Source organism: Scyliorhinus torazame, chromosome 7 (assembly GCF_047496885.1).
Source record: "Scyliorhinus torazame isolate Kashiwa2021f chromosome 7, sScyTor2.1, whole genome shotgun sequence".
NCBI classification, from domain to species: domain Eukaryota; kingdom Metazoa; phylum Chordata; class Chondrichthyes; order Carcharhiniformes; family Scyliorhinidae; genus Scyliorhinus; species Scyliorhinus torazame.
This window is the reverse complement of record NC_092713.1, coordinates 284234413-284250915: the sequence shown is the minus strand read 5'-3', so window position 1 is coordinate 284250915 and position 16503 is coordinate 284234413. Positions and strand designations below refer to the sequence as shown.

At 46.1% G+C, this 16503-nt stretch overlaps 1 protein-coding gene across 1 annotated transcript in view; it reads right to left on the bottom strand.

Moving 5' to 3' along the window:
* The window catches only part of LOC140427080 (rho GTPase-activating protein 7), a 246796-nt gene that overhangs the window by 133983 nt on the left and 96310 nt on the right, over positions 1–16503 (bottom strand). The gene's annotated exons all lie outside the window — the stretch shown is intronic.

Here is a 16503-nt window from a genome sequence, read left to right as displayed (position 1 = left end):
CCTCCGCTACTTCCCAACCAGTCCCAGCTATTTCCCAACCAGTCCCAATCCACCATGATCATCCTCCACCTGGCTGCTTCGCACATTGAACAGATTCTCCTTTGACTCCGCTCACTGCTTTGCTAGCCCATTTAGATCTTCGCTATATGGTACAATCTTTGTTTTGTCCTACTCAGATCCCCCCTCCTCACCTTTTCTGGTACGTTGATGACTGTTTAATGCCATTTCCTGCTCTTCCCCCAGTATGAAAAATGTCAACATCAACTTCGAACAGTTCCAACTCAATTACTTTTCCATTTCTAGGAATAAGCCAATGACCAATATCCACTACAAGCCACTGACTCTCAGTACCTGCTTCCTGTTAAAATTCTTATCATTTCCTTAGTTTCTCTGTTGCATTTGTCCTGACAATACACTTTCCATACTAGCACTTCTGACAAGTCTTCAATTTTCTTCAACCATAAATTGCCCTCCACCCTATCCACCCAGTTCCCTGCGCTTCCTCGCTCATATCTTCTCACTTCCAGAATCATGATAAGAGTTCACCTTGTTGTCACCTTTCACCACACTGGGCTGCACATTCAGTGGATTATCCTACACCATTTCACCAATCACCAGCCTGATGCCACCACCGAACATTTCCCTTCCAGCATTTCAAACTGACTGTAATCTCCACGATATCTTGTTCAAATCCCCCATCACCCTGTTCCCTTTCCATGGTACCTGACCGTGCAGTTGATGCAACATGTGCTTATTCATCTCCTTCCTCCTCATTCGTATTTGAGGGCTTCAAATGCTCCTGGTTGAGACAGCAATTCACTCAAGATTCTTTTCAATTTTGTACACTATATTCGCTGCTCATGGTTATGGGATGGGATTTTCTGGCTCCGCCCACCGCCAGGACATGCAATCCCACCAACAGCCAATAAACTATTGGCTGCCGCAATGCCACCATGTGTTCCACCATGACAAGCCAGAAAATCTTGGCTATGGTCTCTTCCGTACTGGGCGGAGGGTGGAATTGCAAGACCAAATGCAAATTTGACGATCACTTTGCAGAACACCTCTGTTAAATATAATGCTAAATTTCAAGTAGTCTGTCACTTTGATCCTCCAGCTCATTCCCATGCTAATCTCTGCTCCCTACACTGTTCCAATGAAAATACCCCAAAAACATAATCTTTCAATTAGGTACTTTAATAATAATAATAATCGCTTATTGTCACAAGTAGGCTTCAATGAAGTTACTGTGAAAAGCCCCTAGTCGCCACATTCCAGCTCCTGTTCAGGGAGGCCGAACAGCCATGGACTCAAAAGTTCAACGATTTTAGATGATAAACAGTGCCCCTATTTTTTTTGTAAGAAATCTCACAACATCAGGTTAAAGTCCAACAGGCTTATTTTAAATCACAAGCTGCTGCTTCTTCATCAGGTGACTTAACCTGGTGTTGTGAGACTTCCAACTTAGCCCACCCGAGTCTAGTCCAGTGTCGGCACCTCCACGCCATGCGTATTTCTTTTGGCAACAGCCATTGGGAATGACTCTGTTGTTTACATCTGCTCTTGAGCCATCTTTTGTTTCTTTACTTGTCCCATTACCATCTCCTGCTGTTTTGCACCCTCATCCCCTTTCCTGTTTAACCTCTCCTGCCTGCCACTTTATCACAGAATGTCCTCCTTTTCTTCTCCCTTTTATAGCCTCTACTTGCTTAAAAACCTGTTGTATTTCTAAGGTTTACTAGTTTTGGTAAAAGGTAATCGACCAGAAATGTCAACTCAGTTTCTCTACAAATGCTGCCCAACATATTGAGCATCTCCAGCATCTGCAGTATTTTGCTTTTGTACAGAAAGAATACTAGTCAGGGAAATAGACCAGAGACTAATAGTACCGTACGTACACTTTGTGACAGTAGAGAAATGTGAGAAATTGCAGTACACGACACCTTTTGCAAAAAACACAGCTTTGTTCTTACCCACCAGCTGCCAACCTCAATTCTGACCACAGTGCTGAACAGGGAAATTTCATTGGGACTTGCCAGTTATTTTCCTGAACAGGAGGCAGAGGAAAAATAGAAGTGGCACTGTTTTAAATGGGTGTTTTACTGTTACATTGTATTTACAGCACAAAAACAGTCAATTCAGCCCAACTGCTCTTTAATACCATTCAAGGCTCCTCCCACATACTTCATCTAACCCATCAGTAAATTCTTCTTTAACTCAAAAAAACATTTCCGCCTCAAGTAGTCATATAACATCTCCTCAGATGCAACTATGCTACTCACATCAACTATTCCTTGTGGTAACAAATTTCACATTTTAACCACTTACTGGGTAGCTACAGGTGCCAGTGGCAACCATTCAGATCTGACTAAACACAAAACTACACTTTCAGATATTCCCCTGCTAGGCCATACCGCAGGGAATCAACGTTCACTCTCGTAATGGCCATAAAGAAGCTCGTGTCAGAATTGCCATAACCCGCAGACAAGATCTAAGATAGGGACAGCCCTGCTCATTGCTGTGAAAGCCACCATGTACAGCATTAAAATTCTGCTCTGTCAGATTTCTTTTCAAGCCACCCCGATTAATCAGACTGTAGCTCCCAAGTTTTCAGTAGGTCTGTTGGGTAACAATTTTGTCATTGCTTTCCTCCTGCTCGCATGTAGAAGGAGGCAACAGCACAAATGGGTACACACATCATTACCAAGCGACAGGCTAAAACGTTTAGTGCTACAGTCAAAGCCCCTGACAATCACCACATGCCAGACACGAATCAGAAAGGCTTTCACTCAATCAATGGACAAGTGGCATCAAACCACAAGATAAGACAAATTCCTTGGCAACAACAACAATGTGGTCATTTGTGCCAGTCCACAGTGTCAGCATTGTTGAGAAGCAGGAGGAAATCTGAAAAGGTGATCCTGACTCTCCCTCCCCGTTGATGCTGCTGCCGCTAGCTAAACATTCTCTATTTTTGTTTCAGATTTCCAGCTTCCTTTGAGCCATGGACACAGAGCTGGTCACCTCACTGCACATTCGATTAAAGTTGAAAGTTTGCCCTCAGCACCACCCTGCTTCGCTGCACCTCACCCCCAGCACAATACAGTCTTTCTTCAGCAAAAGAGGACAGATCTACTAGTTTCTACGGACAACCTCTTAGCCATAACCATCAATCAAATTCCATTCAAAATTACACAGCAGCACTTGAATCCTCACACCCTGCGTAATGGTTATTGTGGTACACCCGGTTGGATATAGGAAATAAGCAGGATGCATGTTGAAACTACATAAAATAAATCAATCTTACTGAATCTGGCAAGGTCAGAAATTTACACTTTGAGATTTGTTGCATTTACCAAATGAGCATCAATAGACTGTAACTATGTTGCCAGAAACACATACAGATGGTCAGCTAAAAACAAAAATGCTCATTAGAAACTCATGTATTCCTGCTGATTAAAAAAAAGTTAAATTCCAAAAACAAAACATTGGAAATCTGTGCAGAGTCTTTGCGACCTGTAAGCAAAAACACTTGCGGTTGTAGAAAGTCTTTCATGCGCTTAGGTCATCCCAAAGTGCAAGCAATAAGTACTTTGGAAAGGTCGACACTATTGAATGTAGGAACCGGCAATATAACAATGGTCTGGATATTCCTCCCAGAGACTAAGTTGTGGTGTTTGTCGTTGAACTACCCCCAAAAAACTCCACTTACCTTATCCATGGCTGCTGCAACATTTTCCTTATTGCAGCAAGGCCTGGCATTGAGGCAAACAGCAAGGCGCCAGCCTTGTCCCTTTTGACATCAGAGCTGAAGGCATGTTCAAAAAGGTCAGTCTTAGGTTCAAGGTAAGTTTATATGATTTATTAAGATCTTCAAACAGTAACAACATTTTTGACTGCTGTTTGAAACTATTGGTTTTTAAAAGTTTGCTAAGGTTTGTGGTTTGGACATTACGATCACCCTGCACTCTTTCTCTCCCTCCCCTATCCCATGCACCTCTGGCTTCCCTCTCTTTTCCCATGCACACCAGTCAGCTTTTGGGGGGCTTTTGAGGAGGGGGGGGGGGGGGGGGGGGGGAAAGAGAGATAAAAAAGCTGGAAGTGTGGACAGCGGGTGCCAGAGAAGAAACATTTAAAATCGCAATTAGCAACCATCTATTTATTGCATGAATTGGGACATGAAGCATTGGGGAGGATCACCATGGGCGGCATGGTAGCACAGTGGTTAGCACTGTTGATTCACAGCGCCAGGAATCCTGTTTCGATCCCCGGCTTGGGTCATTATCTTTGCGGAGTCTGCATGTTCTCCACCTGAACATGCAGACTCTGCAAAGATAATGACCCCACCCAAATAGGTGCCGGAGTGTGGCAACTAGGGGATTTTCACAGTAACTTCATTGCAGTGTTAATGTAAGCCTACTTGTAAAGGTTATAAGATTATTACCAGCTCTAATTTTTCACACTGAAGACTCCATGCAAGTTGAGAGCAAACATATTTACAAAGTAACGGTCCCTGCCACTTTGAGAATAGAAACTGCAGGACCACCAGTGTGAGCTCCTCCATAGCCCACTGGGGTGAATTCCAACTTCCGGATGTCGGCACGTGAGCTCACTGGAAGCTGCAGTGCTCTTGTGCCCCTCAGTAACATTAAATCTCTGAGTGTTTGCCACTAATGAAGAAGGAAAAGCTAAGCCATAATTGAGAACCTGCAATTTTAAAAATTATATACCCTCAATTATGACACGAGAGAGTGTACTCGTAAAACAAAGGCTTTAATAAACAGAGAACTTCGCCAGCCAGAGAGATGAGTGCTCACTGAGCGCCGCCCACAGGACGTCACCTTATATCCGGCCCCTGGGAGGTGGAGCTGGAGGCGGAGTCCCCTGGGGTTCGAAACCCGGTCTTAAAGGGACATTACATGCATGATCTTAAAGACATATTACCCATTCATCACAAAAACATTTATGTAAATTTTGTTTGTTGAGGGATAAATATTGGCTAGAAGGGAAAGGAATCCCTGCTGTTCTTCAAAAATGTGCCGTAGGATCTTTTAAACACTCCTCCGAGCAGATAGAACCTTCTAACATTTCATCTGAAAGACAGCACGCTCCGTCAGCGCAGCGCGCTCCGACAGCGCAGCACACACCGTTCTGGCATGGGAGCATTAGCCTAGATTTTGGGTGGTCAAGGCTCCAGATGGATTTCAAACCACAACTGGCTAATTTGGAGGCAGCAGGAGTTAGCAATGGAGTTAAAACTGACCAAGAAGGAGCAAGTCTGTTGCACCTGTTCTTATTGGGCTAAACAAATTGTGCAGCTTTTTAGAATCAGGATGCAGTTTGTGTACTTGCAAAATAGGACCCCTCCAACATCAGATAATTGGAATTATGCAGCAAGGAGCTGCAGCCTTGCTTGAAACTTTGACCCAGATTTGCATCCCTGGGTCAGGGACGCAAAGTTGGGCGATTTCCCGGTTCGGCGAATCCAACCTTTACAAATATCCACCCATAAATCGGATTTGCAGTTGGGGGGGTAAGTGGAGGGGGGTGGGGGGAGGGTCCCTAAATAAGTGTGGAGGCTACCAGGTGTGGAAGCAGGTTGGGCAGAAGGTCAACCTGCGTCATTGGCAATGTGCGGAGAGAAGAAAAGAAAACGCTCCAGCACTCACCGACCATCTCCCTTCATGCTCCCTCTGCCCCCCACCCTTGGCAACTTGGATGGCAATCTATGTCCCTCCACCCAACCCCCCCCCATGGCCCCTCATATCAACTTAGTGCAAACTCATGTCAACACATGCCCCACCCTCTATTACCCCCTCCGTGCCAACTCATTTTGTATCCTTGGACACACTTCCTTGACAGCTTCAAGGGCTGGACAGTATTAATGAATTTTTACATTAAAAAGTGCATAACAATGTTCAGCATTAACAATCCCAACAGTTGTCTTACCGCTCCAAAGGGGTACACCCTTGCTATCCAACGAAATCCACCAAATTCAGACCTCCTAGTCTAATAGGCCGGATCCAGGTTTCAGACTCCTGGTCGATCGAAATCCCACTTCAGTAGAGGCAGCAGGTGATTTAAAATGGACAGCTGCCTCCGCGAATCGCACATGTGTGAACCCCGGCCTGAGACCACTCCCACTCGGAGAAGTTGGAAATGCTGGGTTCAGGGGCTGGACAGAAATTTTGGCATTGGCGTCATGATTATCAGTGAAAATCTAGGCCTTGATTCTGCAGTCGACAGATTCACCCAGAGATAAATAAGTGCTTATCAGGACAGCAGAGAGGGACAATAATACGGACTGGTCTCTCCTTACCAATTTAAAAAGCTGGAGCAATAATCTTTCCATTCTTACAGATCTTCTCGGAGTTAACTGGGAGGGGCAATTTGTCTCAATAGTCACAGAGCCACTTCTCCTCGTATCTGCGTGGGTCTTGTCCCCACAGCCGAAAGCCCCCACAACCCCAAGATGTGCAGTTCAGGTGGATTGGCCACACTCAATTGCCCCTTAATTGGAAAAAAAAATAATTGGGTACTCTAAATTTATATATTAAAAAGAAAATCACAAAACCCACAGAAGAAGAAAGGAGAAAAGTAACAAGGCTGAATACACCACCCCCTCCCCCGTAAATTAATATGGAGGGATTGGACTGACATCTGACTGCTCAGATAAGGTAAAATCACCATAGTCCCAGGTGACCATAGGCTGCTTTCCCCTTCTTGAGGGGGAGAGCTGATGGTGATGATTTAACCTGAGGATCACCACACCTCAGGCAAGAGGCAAGGTTGAGAAGGCGAGGTCTAAATGAATGAACTCAGCTGGGATTGAACCTGTGCTGCTGGCCTTGTTCTGCATTACAAACCATCTGTCTAGACCACTGAGCTAAACTGGCTTTGCCCAAAGGAAGGCCATGATGGTAAAATTCTACCAATTCATTAGCAAAAGGAGAATGACGTCCACCTTGACACTTAAGGAAGTAAAGGGCTATGGCGAGTGTGCAGGGCATGATTGCTCGTGTAGTACTGACATGAACAGATGATGCATGGCACCCTCCCATTCTAGAAACATTACTGGTTTTGTAAGATTCTTCCAATAGGTGTAGTGGGCAAATCTCCTCCAGTTAATGTGCCCAACAAGACATTGCAAAAGAACAGATGCAAACAGAACGGAGAGGGGAATATTTCCTTTATCTCCTATTTCTAGTAAAGAGCACAAATGTAAGATTTTGCCGGAAATTGCAATCACGGGATATCCTGCGGCTCTCCTTACGATGTCACTATCAGAAACCTTCACCTGGGGGGGGGGGGGGGGTGTAAATGACAGCTCCCCAGGTTAATAAAGATTTGATGCATTTTAACAATGGCTCCTAAGCCGATGGCTATTTTGAAAGATGAACTTCAAAAGATTGTAGTCTCAGTTAACAATGAAATATGCAGCATCTTCCGGATGAGAGTTATTTGAGCAAGCAGAATCTTCACTGGAACAACACTATTTGATTGAGATAACAGAGTTGATTGCATGTTGAAACTTTCCAGTAATCATTGCACCCTCTGGTGTCTATTAATAAAACTGAGCTAATATCAAGAAGTGTCCCACCCGTCTCAGGATGTGGAAATAATATTTATCCAATTTGCAACATTACTTTTTATTTATTGAAGTGCCACATAGAATCATAGAAGGACATTCGGCCCATTGAATCTGCACTGGCCCTTGTAAAGAGCACGCTACTTAAGCCCACACATCCACTCTATCCCCGTAACCCAGTAACCCAAGCTATCCTTTCATGGACACTAAGGGCAATTTATCACGGCCAATCGACCTAAACTGCACATCTTTAGACTGTGGGAGGAAACCGGAGCACCCGGAGGAAACCCATGCAGACACAGGGAGAATGTGCAGATTCCGCACAGACAGTGACCCAAGCGGGGAATCGAACCTGGGACCGTGAAGCAACAGTGCTAACCACTGTGCTACCTAGAGATATGGGGAATATTCTTTCCAAGTGTATATGTTTGATACCTTAGCTTGCAATACTCTGGGATATAGATTATAATGCCCTGGGGATTTCCCCAACACCATTTCTCTACTTATATTGATCTCCTTCAGTTCCTTCCTCTCACTATACCCAGAGTTCCCCAACATTTCTAGTATTCGGTGTCCTTTGTAAAGATGGAACCAAAGTAAGTATTTAGTTGTTCAGACATTTCTACCCCCCCCCCATTATAAATTCTCCTGTTTCTGACTAAGGGGCTTATATTTGTCGTCAATCTTTTTCTCTTTACATACCTTTACAGTCAGTGTTCCCGCCAAGCTTACCCTCGTACTCTATTTTCTCCTTAATCAATCCCTTGATCCTGGTTTGCTGAATTCTAAAGTGCACCCCTTAACCTTTTACCAGACAGGAAGAAACAATTGTTGCAGTTCCCCATATGCCCTTTGAATGTTTGCCATTGCCTATCTACAGTCATCCCTTTGTAATGTTTCCCAATCAATCTTGGCCAACTCACACCTCATACCATCGTAGTTTAAGATTCAGGGCCCTAGTCTCAGAATCAACTACTTCACTCTACAGCTTGATGCAAAATTCTATCATATTATGGTCACTCATCTCCAAGAGGTCTCACACAACCAGATCACCAATGACTCCATTCTCATTTACAGTACTCAGTGTAGGATGATGGCCCGTTCTCAAGTTGGCTCCTCAATGTATTGGTCCAGAAAACCTTCCCTTATATACTCCAGGAAATCCTCCTCTCCGGTATGGTGTCCAATTTGATTTGCTCAATGGATATGCAGATTAAAATCACCCATACTATAGATGTTCCTTTAATCGCAAGCACCTCTAATTTCCCGTTTAATGCCATTCCCAACATCACTGCCAAGTTCATTTTTTGCCTCTTGGTGTATCTCAGCTTGACCCACACAGATTCCATATTGTCAGAGCTAATATCCTTCCTCACTATTGCATTAATTTCCTCTTTATCCAGCACTTCCAACTCCACCGCCTTTTCCTTTACTGAATAGCCATGGATGTTAAGTTCCCATACCTGGTAACCCTGCAGCCCTGTCTCCGTACTCCCGATTACATCATACCCGCTTACATCTATTGGAGTGATTAGTTTATCCGCTTTATTGTAAATGCTCTGCGCGTTAAGGCACAAAGCCTTTAAGCTTTTCTTTTCAACATTACTTCTCCCGCTTCCAATATTTTTCACTGTGGCCCCGTTTGAATCTGGCCCTTGATTTCTCTGCCCATCACCTTTCTGAGTCACCTTTCTGGCATTTGTTTCTGTGCTGGTTTCCTCCTCCACGGACTCCTTGCATAGGTTCCCATCCCCCAGCCTTTTTAGTTTAAACCCTCCCCAGCCACACTAGCAAATACTCCCCTTGGGACATTCAGTCCCGCTCCTATCCAGGTGAATCCCATCCAGTTTGTATTGGTCCCACCTCCCCCAGAACCGGTCCCAATGCCCTAGGAATCAAAAACCTCCCTCCCGCTCACACTCCCTTCAGTCACGTATTCATCCAAAATGTCCTGCTATTTATACTCTGACTAGCAGGTGGCACTGTAGTAATCCTGAGATCACTACATTTGAGATCCGACTCCTCAACTTTCTTCCCAACGCCCCATATTCTGCGTTTAGAACCTCATTCCTTTCGATACCCATGTCATTTGTACCAATGTTCACCATGACCACTGGCTGTTCACCCTCCCACTCCAGAGTGCCCTGTCACCGCTCAGAGACATCCTTGACCCTAGCACCAGGGTGGCAACATACCATCCGACGGCCCTTGAGCAGCTCAGCTGGTGTGACCTGTGGTTGAATGAGGGGTTTAGCTGTACAACAAAAACATTAGCTAACCCCTGGCAAAGGTTTATCAGATTGCTTTTTCATGGTATTCTTGAAAATTTGGACGGCCCTCTCTGCCAGGCAGCTCGCCGCTGGGTGGTAGGGGACTCTCCTCATGTGTCGGATGCCATTGGCTCACACAAGCAGCTGGAAATCACCTGTGGTAAAAGGAATATCATTGTCCGAAACAATTAATTCTTCATTATTAGAAGGTCTGTCCACTCACTACAGTCACCGAAGCCCCGGTGTCAACTTCCTTTTAAGAGGTCTACCGTTTCCCTTCAGACCATTTCAATCAGAGCAGTCTGATTTGACTGCATTCAACCGCAACCGATACATTGCATGCTCTTTAGAGCTCTTCCCCACTATGTTCACTGGCACGGTGGACTGCTGCTGCTGTTTTTTTGCATTGACACAGCCTCGCATGGCCAAAAGTACTTGAATGTATCCCTGCCTGCTGCATCGGAAGCACTCCTGAAAAACTTCTGAACATGGCAAAGTGTCCTGGGGATGGTCCCCCTGGCAATGACAGCAGTCCGCCACCGATTCGGGTTGACACTCCCTTCATGCCCCTTGGGGTCCTGTCCTGCCCCTTGTAGTCCTGTCCCGAGTACCTGGTCTGGTTTTGCGCGGTGCCTGTCGATCCCACCCCAGACGTAACGGCCATACTGCCCCAGACCTCGCGGCTATACAACGTCAGACCTGATTAACCTCCCCTTCAGCCATAATGCTCAGTGGTGCCTTTTCTCCACATTCCGTCGCCCAAGCTATCTTGATCACTTTTTCTTATGTAATTTTGGTCTCTGCCAGAAGTCTCTTCTGGACATCAAGGCTATGGATTCCACAAACCAGCCGATCACGCAACATGTCACTAAGCATGGTCGCAGTCCCAAACTAAGTGCTCAACAAGCTGGCGAAACCTTGCTATGAAGGCAGAGACAGAATCTTCATGGTCCCTCACTGCAGAGTTAAAATTATAACATTGGAGGTGTGGTATTATCATACAGGAAAGTAATTTAAAGGTTAATGAAATATGTACAGACAACCACTAGAGGGAGCAATCCTAGGAGTATATAAGGGATGACGCAGAGCCTTGTGGGACAGAAATTTGGAGTAGGTTGGAGTAGGTAGTAGGAGCAGGAGCTGAGCTAGGAGTAGGGAAGATACTGAGAGAGCAAGAGAGTAGTTAATGAGTTAGATGTTAGATGAGTATACTGTGTGTGTTTAATCAACGAATGGTTCTTAGAGATTAGCGCCGAATCCAATTGTAGTGTTAAATAAATAGTATTGTTAGTTTACAAGACTCGTTGTTCTCTGATCAACACTACACATCAAAGCCATCTGGTTAGAGCAAGGCAGTGAACGCCTTAGGAAGATAATCAAGGCCCTTTGGTTGAAATGTTCTTTAACCAGTTTCTCTATCGGATTCACAGTCTAGGACACCATTCGACCCATTGGGTCGACACAGGCCCTTGGAAAGAGCACCCTACTTAAGCCCACACCTCCACCCTATCCCCGTAACCCAGTAACCCACCCAAGGACCCTGGAGCTGTGACATAGAACATAGTAAAATACAGAACAGCCCTTCGGCCCACCATGTTGTGCCGAACCTTTGTCCTAGATTAATCATAGATTATCATAGAATTTACAGTGCAGAAGGAGGCCATTCGGCCTGTCGAGTCTGCACTGGCTCTTGGCACGAGCACCCTACCCAAGGTCAACACCTCCACCCTATTCCCACAACCCAGTAACCCCACCCAACACCAAGGGCAATTTTGGATGCTAAGGGCAAATTATCATGGCCAATCCACCTAACCTGCACATCTTTGGACTGTGGGAGGAAAACGGAGCACCTGGAAGAAACCCACGCACACACGGGGAGGATGTGCAGACTCCGCACAGACAGTGACCCAAGCTGGAATCGAACCTGGGACCCTGGAGCTGTGAAGCAATTGTGCTATCCACGATGCTACCGTGTTGCCCTTAAGAACAAATTAATCTACACTATATCATTCTACTGTGATCCATGTACCTATCCAATAGCTGCTTGAAGGTCCCTAATGTTTCCGACACAACTACTTCCACAGGCAGTGCATTCCATTCCCCCACTACTCTCTGGATAAAGAACCTACCTCTGACATCCCCCCTATATCTTCCACCATTCACCTTAAATTTATGTCCCCTCAAAATGGTTTGTTCCACCCGGGGAAAAAGTCTCGGACTGTCTACTCTATTTATTCCCCCGATTATCTTATAAACCTCTATCAAGTCGCCCCTCATCCTTCTCCATTCTAATGAGAAAAGGCCTAGCACCCTCAACCTTTCCTCGTAAGACCTACTCTCCATTCCAGGCAACATCCTGGTAAATCTCCTTTGCACCTTTTCCAAAGCTTCCACATCCTTCCTAAAATGAGGCGACCAGAACTGTATTCAGTACTCCAAATGTGGCCTTACCAAGGTTTTTTACAGCTGCATCATCACCTCACGGCTCTTAAATTCAATCCCTCTGTTAATGAACGCTAGCACACCATAGGCCTTCTTCACAGTTCGATCCACTTGAGTGGCAACTTTCAAAGATGTATGAACATAGACCCCAAGATCTTTCTGCTCCTCCACATTGCCAAGAACCCTACCGTTAGCCCCGTATTCATATTTGTCCTTCCAAAATGGACAACGTCACACTTTTCAGGGTTAAACTCCATCTGCCACTTCTCAGCCCAGCTCTGCATCCTAGCTATGTCTCTTTGCAGCCGACAACAGCCCTCCCATCCACAACTCCACCAATCTTCGTATTGTCTGCACATTTACTGACCCACCCTTCAACCCCCTCATCCAAGTCATTAATGAAAATCACAAACAGCAGAGGACCCAGAACCGATCCCTGCAGTACGCCACTGGTAACTGGGATCCAGGCTGAATATTTGCCATCCACCACCACTCTGACTTCTATCGGTTAGCCAGTTCGTTATCCAACTGGCCAAATTTCCCACTATCCCATGCCTCCTTACTTTCTGCAGAAACCTACCATGGGGAACCTTATCAAATGCCTTACTAAAATCCATGTACACTACATCCACTGCTTTACCTTCATCCACATGCTTGGTCACCTCCTCAAAGAATTCAATAAGACTTGTAAGACAAGAACTACCCCTCACAAATCCGTGCTGACTATCCCTAATCAAGCAGTGTCTTTCCAGATGCTCAGAAATCCTATCCCTCAGTACCCTTTCCATTACTTTGCCTACTACCGAAGTAATACTAACTGGCCTGTATTTCCCAGGGTTATTCCTACTCCCTTTTTTGAACAGGGGCACGACATTTGCCACTCTCCAATCCCCTGGTACCACCCCTGTTGACAGTGAGGACAAAAAGATCATTGCCAACGGCTCTGCAATTTCATCTCTTGCTTCCCATAGAATCCTTGGATATATCCCGTCAGGCCTGGGGGACTTGTTTTTCAAAATGCCCAACACATCTTCCTTCCGAACAAGTATTTCCTCGAGCTTAACAGTCTGTTTCACACTGTCCTCTCCAACAATATGGCCCCTCTCATTTGTAAATACTGAAGAAAAGTACTCGTTCAAGACCTCACCTATCTCTTCAGACTCAATACACAATCTCCCACTACTGTCCCTGATTGGACCTACCCTCGCTCTAGTCATTCTCATATTTCTCACATATGTGTAAAAGGCCTTGGGGCTTTCCTTGATCCTACCTGCCAAAGATTTTTCATGCCCTCTCTTAGCTCTTCTAATCCTTTTCTTCAGTTCCCTCCTGGCTATCTTGTATCCCTCCAGCTCCCTGTCTGAACCTTGTTTCCTCAGCCTTACACAAGTCTCCTTCTTCCTCTTAACAAGACAGTCAACCTCTCTTGTCAACCATGGTTCCCTCACTCGACCATCTCTTCCCTGCCTGACAGGGACATACATATCAAGGACACGTAGTACCTGTTCCTTGAACAAGTTCCACATTTCACTTGTGTCCTTCCCTGACAACCTATATTCCCAACTTATGCACTTCAATTCTTGTCTGACAACATCGTCTTTACCCTACCCCAATTGTAAACCTTGCCCTGTTGCATGCACCTACCTCTCTCCATTACTAAAGTGAAAGTCACAGAATTGCGGTCACTATCTCCAAAATGCTCCCCCACTAACAAATCTATCACTTGCCCTGGTTCATTACCAAGTACCAAATCCAATATGGCCTCCCCTCTGGTCGGACAATCTACATACTGTGTTAGAAAAGCTTCCTGGACACACTGCACAAACACCACCCCATCCAAACTATTTGATCTAAAGAGTTGCCACTCAATGTTAGGGAAGTTGAAGTCACCCATGACTACTACCCTGTGACTTCTGCACCTTTCCAAAATCTGTTTCCCAATCTGTTCCTCCACATCTTTGCTACTATTGGGGGGCCTATAGAAAACTCCAAAGAAGATGACTGCTCCTTTCCTATTTCTGACTTCAACCCATACTACCTCAGTAGGCAGATACTCCTCAAACTGCCTTTATGCAGCTGTTATACTATCTCTAATTAACAATGCCACCCCCCCCCCCTCCACCTCTTTTACCACCCTCCCTAATCTTATTGAAACATCTATAACCGGGGACCTCCAACAACCATTTCTGCCCCTCTTCTGTCCAAGTTTCCGTGATGGCCACCACATCGTAGTCCCAAGTACCGATCCACGCCTTACATTCACCCACCTTATTCCTGATGCTTCTTGCATTGAAGTATACACACTTCAACCCATCTCTGTGCCTGCAAGTACTCACCTTTGTCAGTGTTCCCTTCCCCACTGCACGCTTTGGTGTCCTGAATATCGGCTACCTTAGTTGCTGGACTACAAATCTGACTCCCATTCCCCTGCCAAATTAGTTTAAACCCTCCCGAAGAGTACTAGAAAACATCCCTCCCAGGATATTGGTGCCCCTCTGGTTCAGATGCAACCCATCCTGCTTGTATAGGTCCCACCTTTCCCAGAATGTGCTCCAATTATCCAAATACCTGAAGCCCTCCCTCCTACACCATTCCTGTAGCCACGTGAGCAACTGCACTCTCCCTATTCCTAGCCTCGCTATCACGTGGCACCGGCAACAGATGACAACTCTGTCTGTCCTGGCTTTTAACTTCCAGCCTAACTCCCTAAACTCGTTTATTACCTCCACACCCCTTTTCCTACCTACGTCGTTGGTACCAATGTGCACCACGACTTCTGGCTGCTCATCCTCCCCCTTAAGGATCCTGAAGACACGATCTGAGACATCCCTGGCGCTGGCACCCGGGAGGCAACATACCTTCCGGGAGTCTCTCCTATCTATTGCCCTAACCATTGCATCTCCTATTACTATTGCTATTGCTTTTCTATTCTCCCGCCTTCCCTTCTGAGCCCCAGAGCCAGGCTCAGTGCCAGAGACCTGGCCGCTAGGGCCTTCCCCCGGTAGGTCATCCTCCCCCCCCCCCCCCCCCCCCCACCCCCAACAGCACCCAAAATGGTATACTTGTTTTAAAGGGGAATGGCCACGAGGGATCCCTGCACTGTCTGCCTGCTTGTTTTCTTTCCCCTGACTGTGACCCAGCTACTCTTGACCTGTACCTTGGGTGTGGTTACCTCCCTGTAACTCTTCTCTATAAACCCCTCTGCCTCCCGGATAATCCAAAGTTCATCCCGCTCCAGTTCCCTAACACGGTCTCTGAGGAGTTGGGTGCACTTCCCGCAGGTATAGTCAGCGGGGACATCGGTGGTATCCCTCACCACCCACATCCTACAGGAGGAGCATGCAACTGGCCTAGCCGCCATACCCTCTTACCTTACAGAATATAGCTGCCCTGTGGACCAACTGGACCTCCGCACTCCAACTCTGCTCCCAGTCAGCTGCACTCTCTGTAAACTCCTGGCTCCCTTCTCGCTCTTTGCGGAAACGTAGGAAACAAAATGAAAGGAGCACCTTACTCCCTCCTCACCCAACTCCCTCAGTCACCAAACTCTCACTATAGCACTCAAATGCACCAAATTCAGCGGTCAGTGACACAGCAGTACTAACCACTGTGTCACCATGCTACCCCTGGTCAAAAGTTTTGGAGTTGGGTGTCTCAGGGGATGGGAGGTTCCTAATCAAATTATATGGTTAGGGCCCACAAAACTGTCAGAAGCATCACCTTCTGCTTGTCCCTCGCCTGGAGCCATTTGATGGACTGACTCCAATTTTCAACTCCTTGGTCAAATGGGTCTAGTTTCCCCAATAACAGGCATTTCCACTCACTGTTTAAATAATTCCGACTCTTGCTGGGGCTCCTCTACTTTCACAAACGTTCCTTCCTTCCCTCCCATAATCCATGATGACTGTTGTCTGCGATCGAAAACTTGCACTCGTCGCCAACGTGGTGGCTCAAGATATGGAGGATTCCCGTAGTTAACAGGCACAGAGCACTATACAACAGGTCTTAACACTTCAGCTCCCTGGTGCATGGTGCACACTGCCTGGGGACCTGCTCCAGCTCCCTGGTGCATCGTGCACACTGCCTGGGGACCTGCTCCAAAGGCTCCACTTAGGATGGTGTTTGCACACTCTTTTATGCAATTGGTCCCAACCTGGTTACCTGGTCCATGGAGCCTGCCCCTTAAAGGGGTTGTGTGCTACC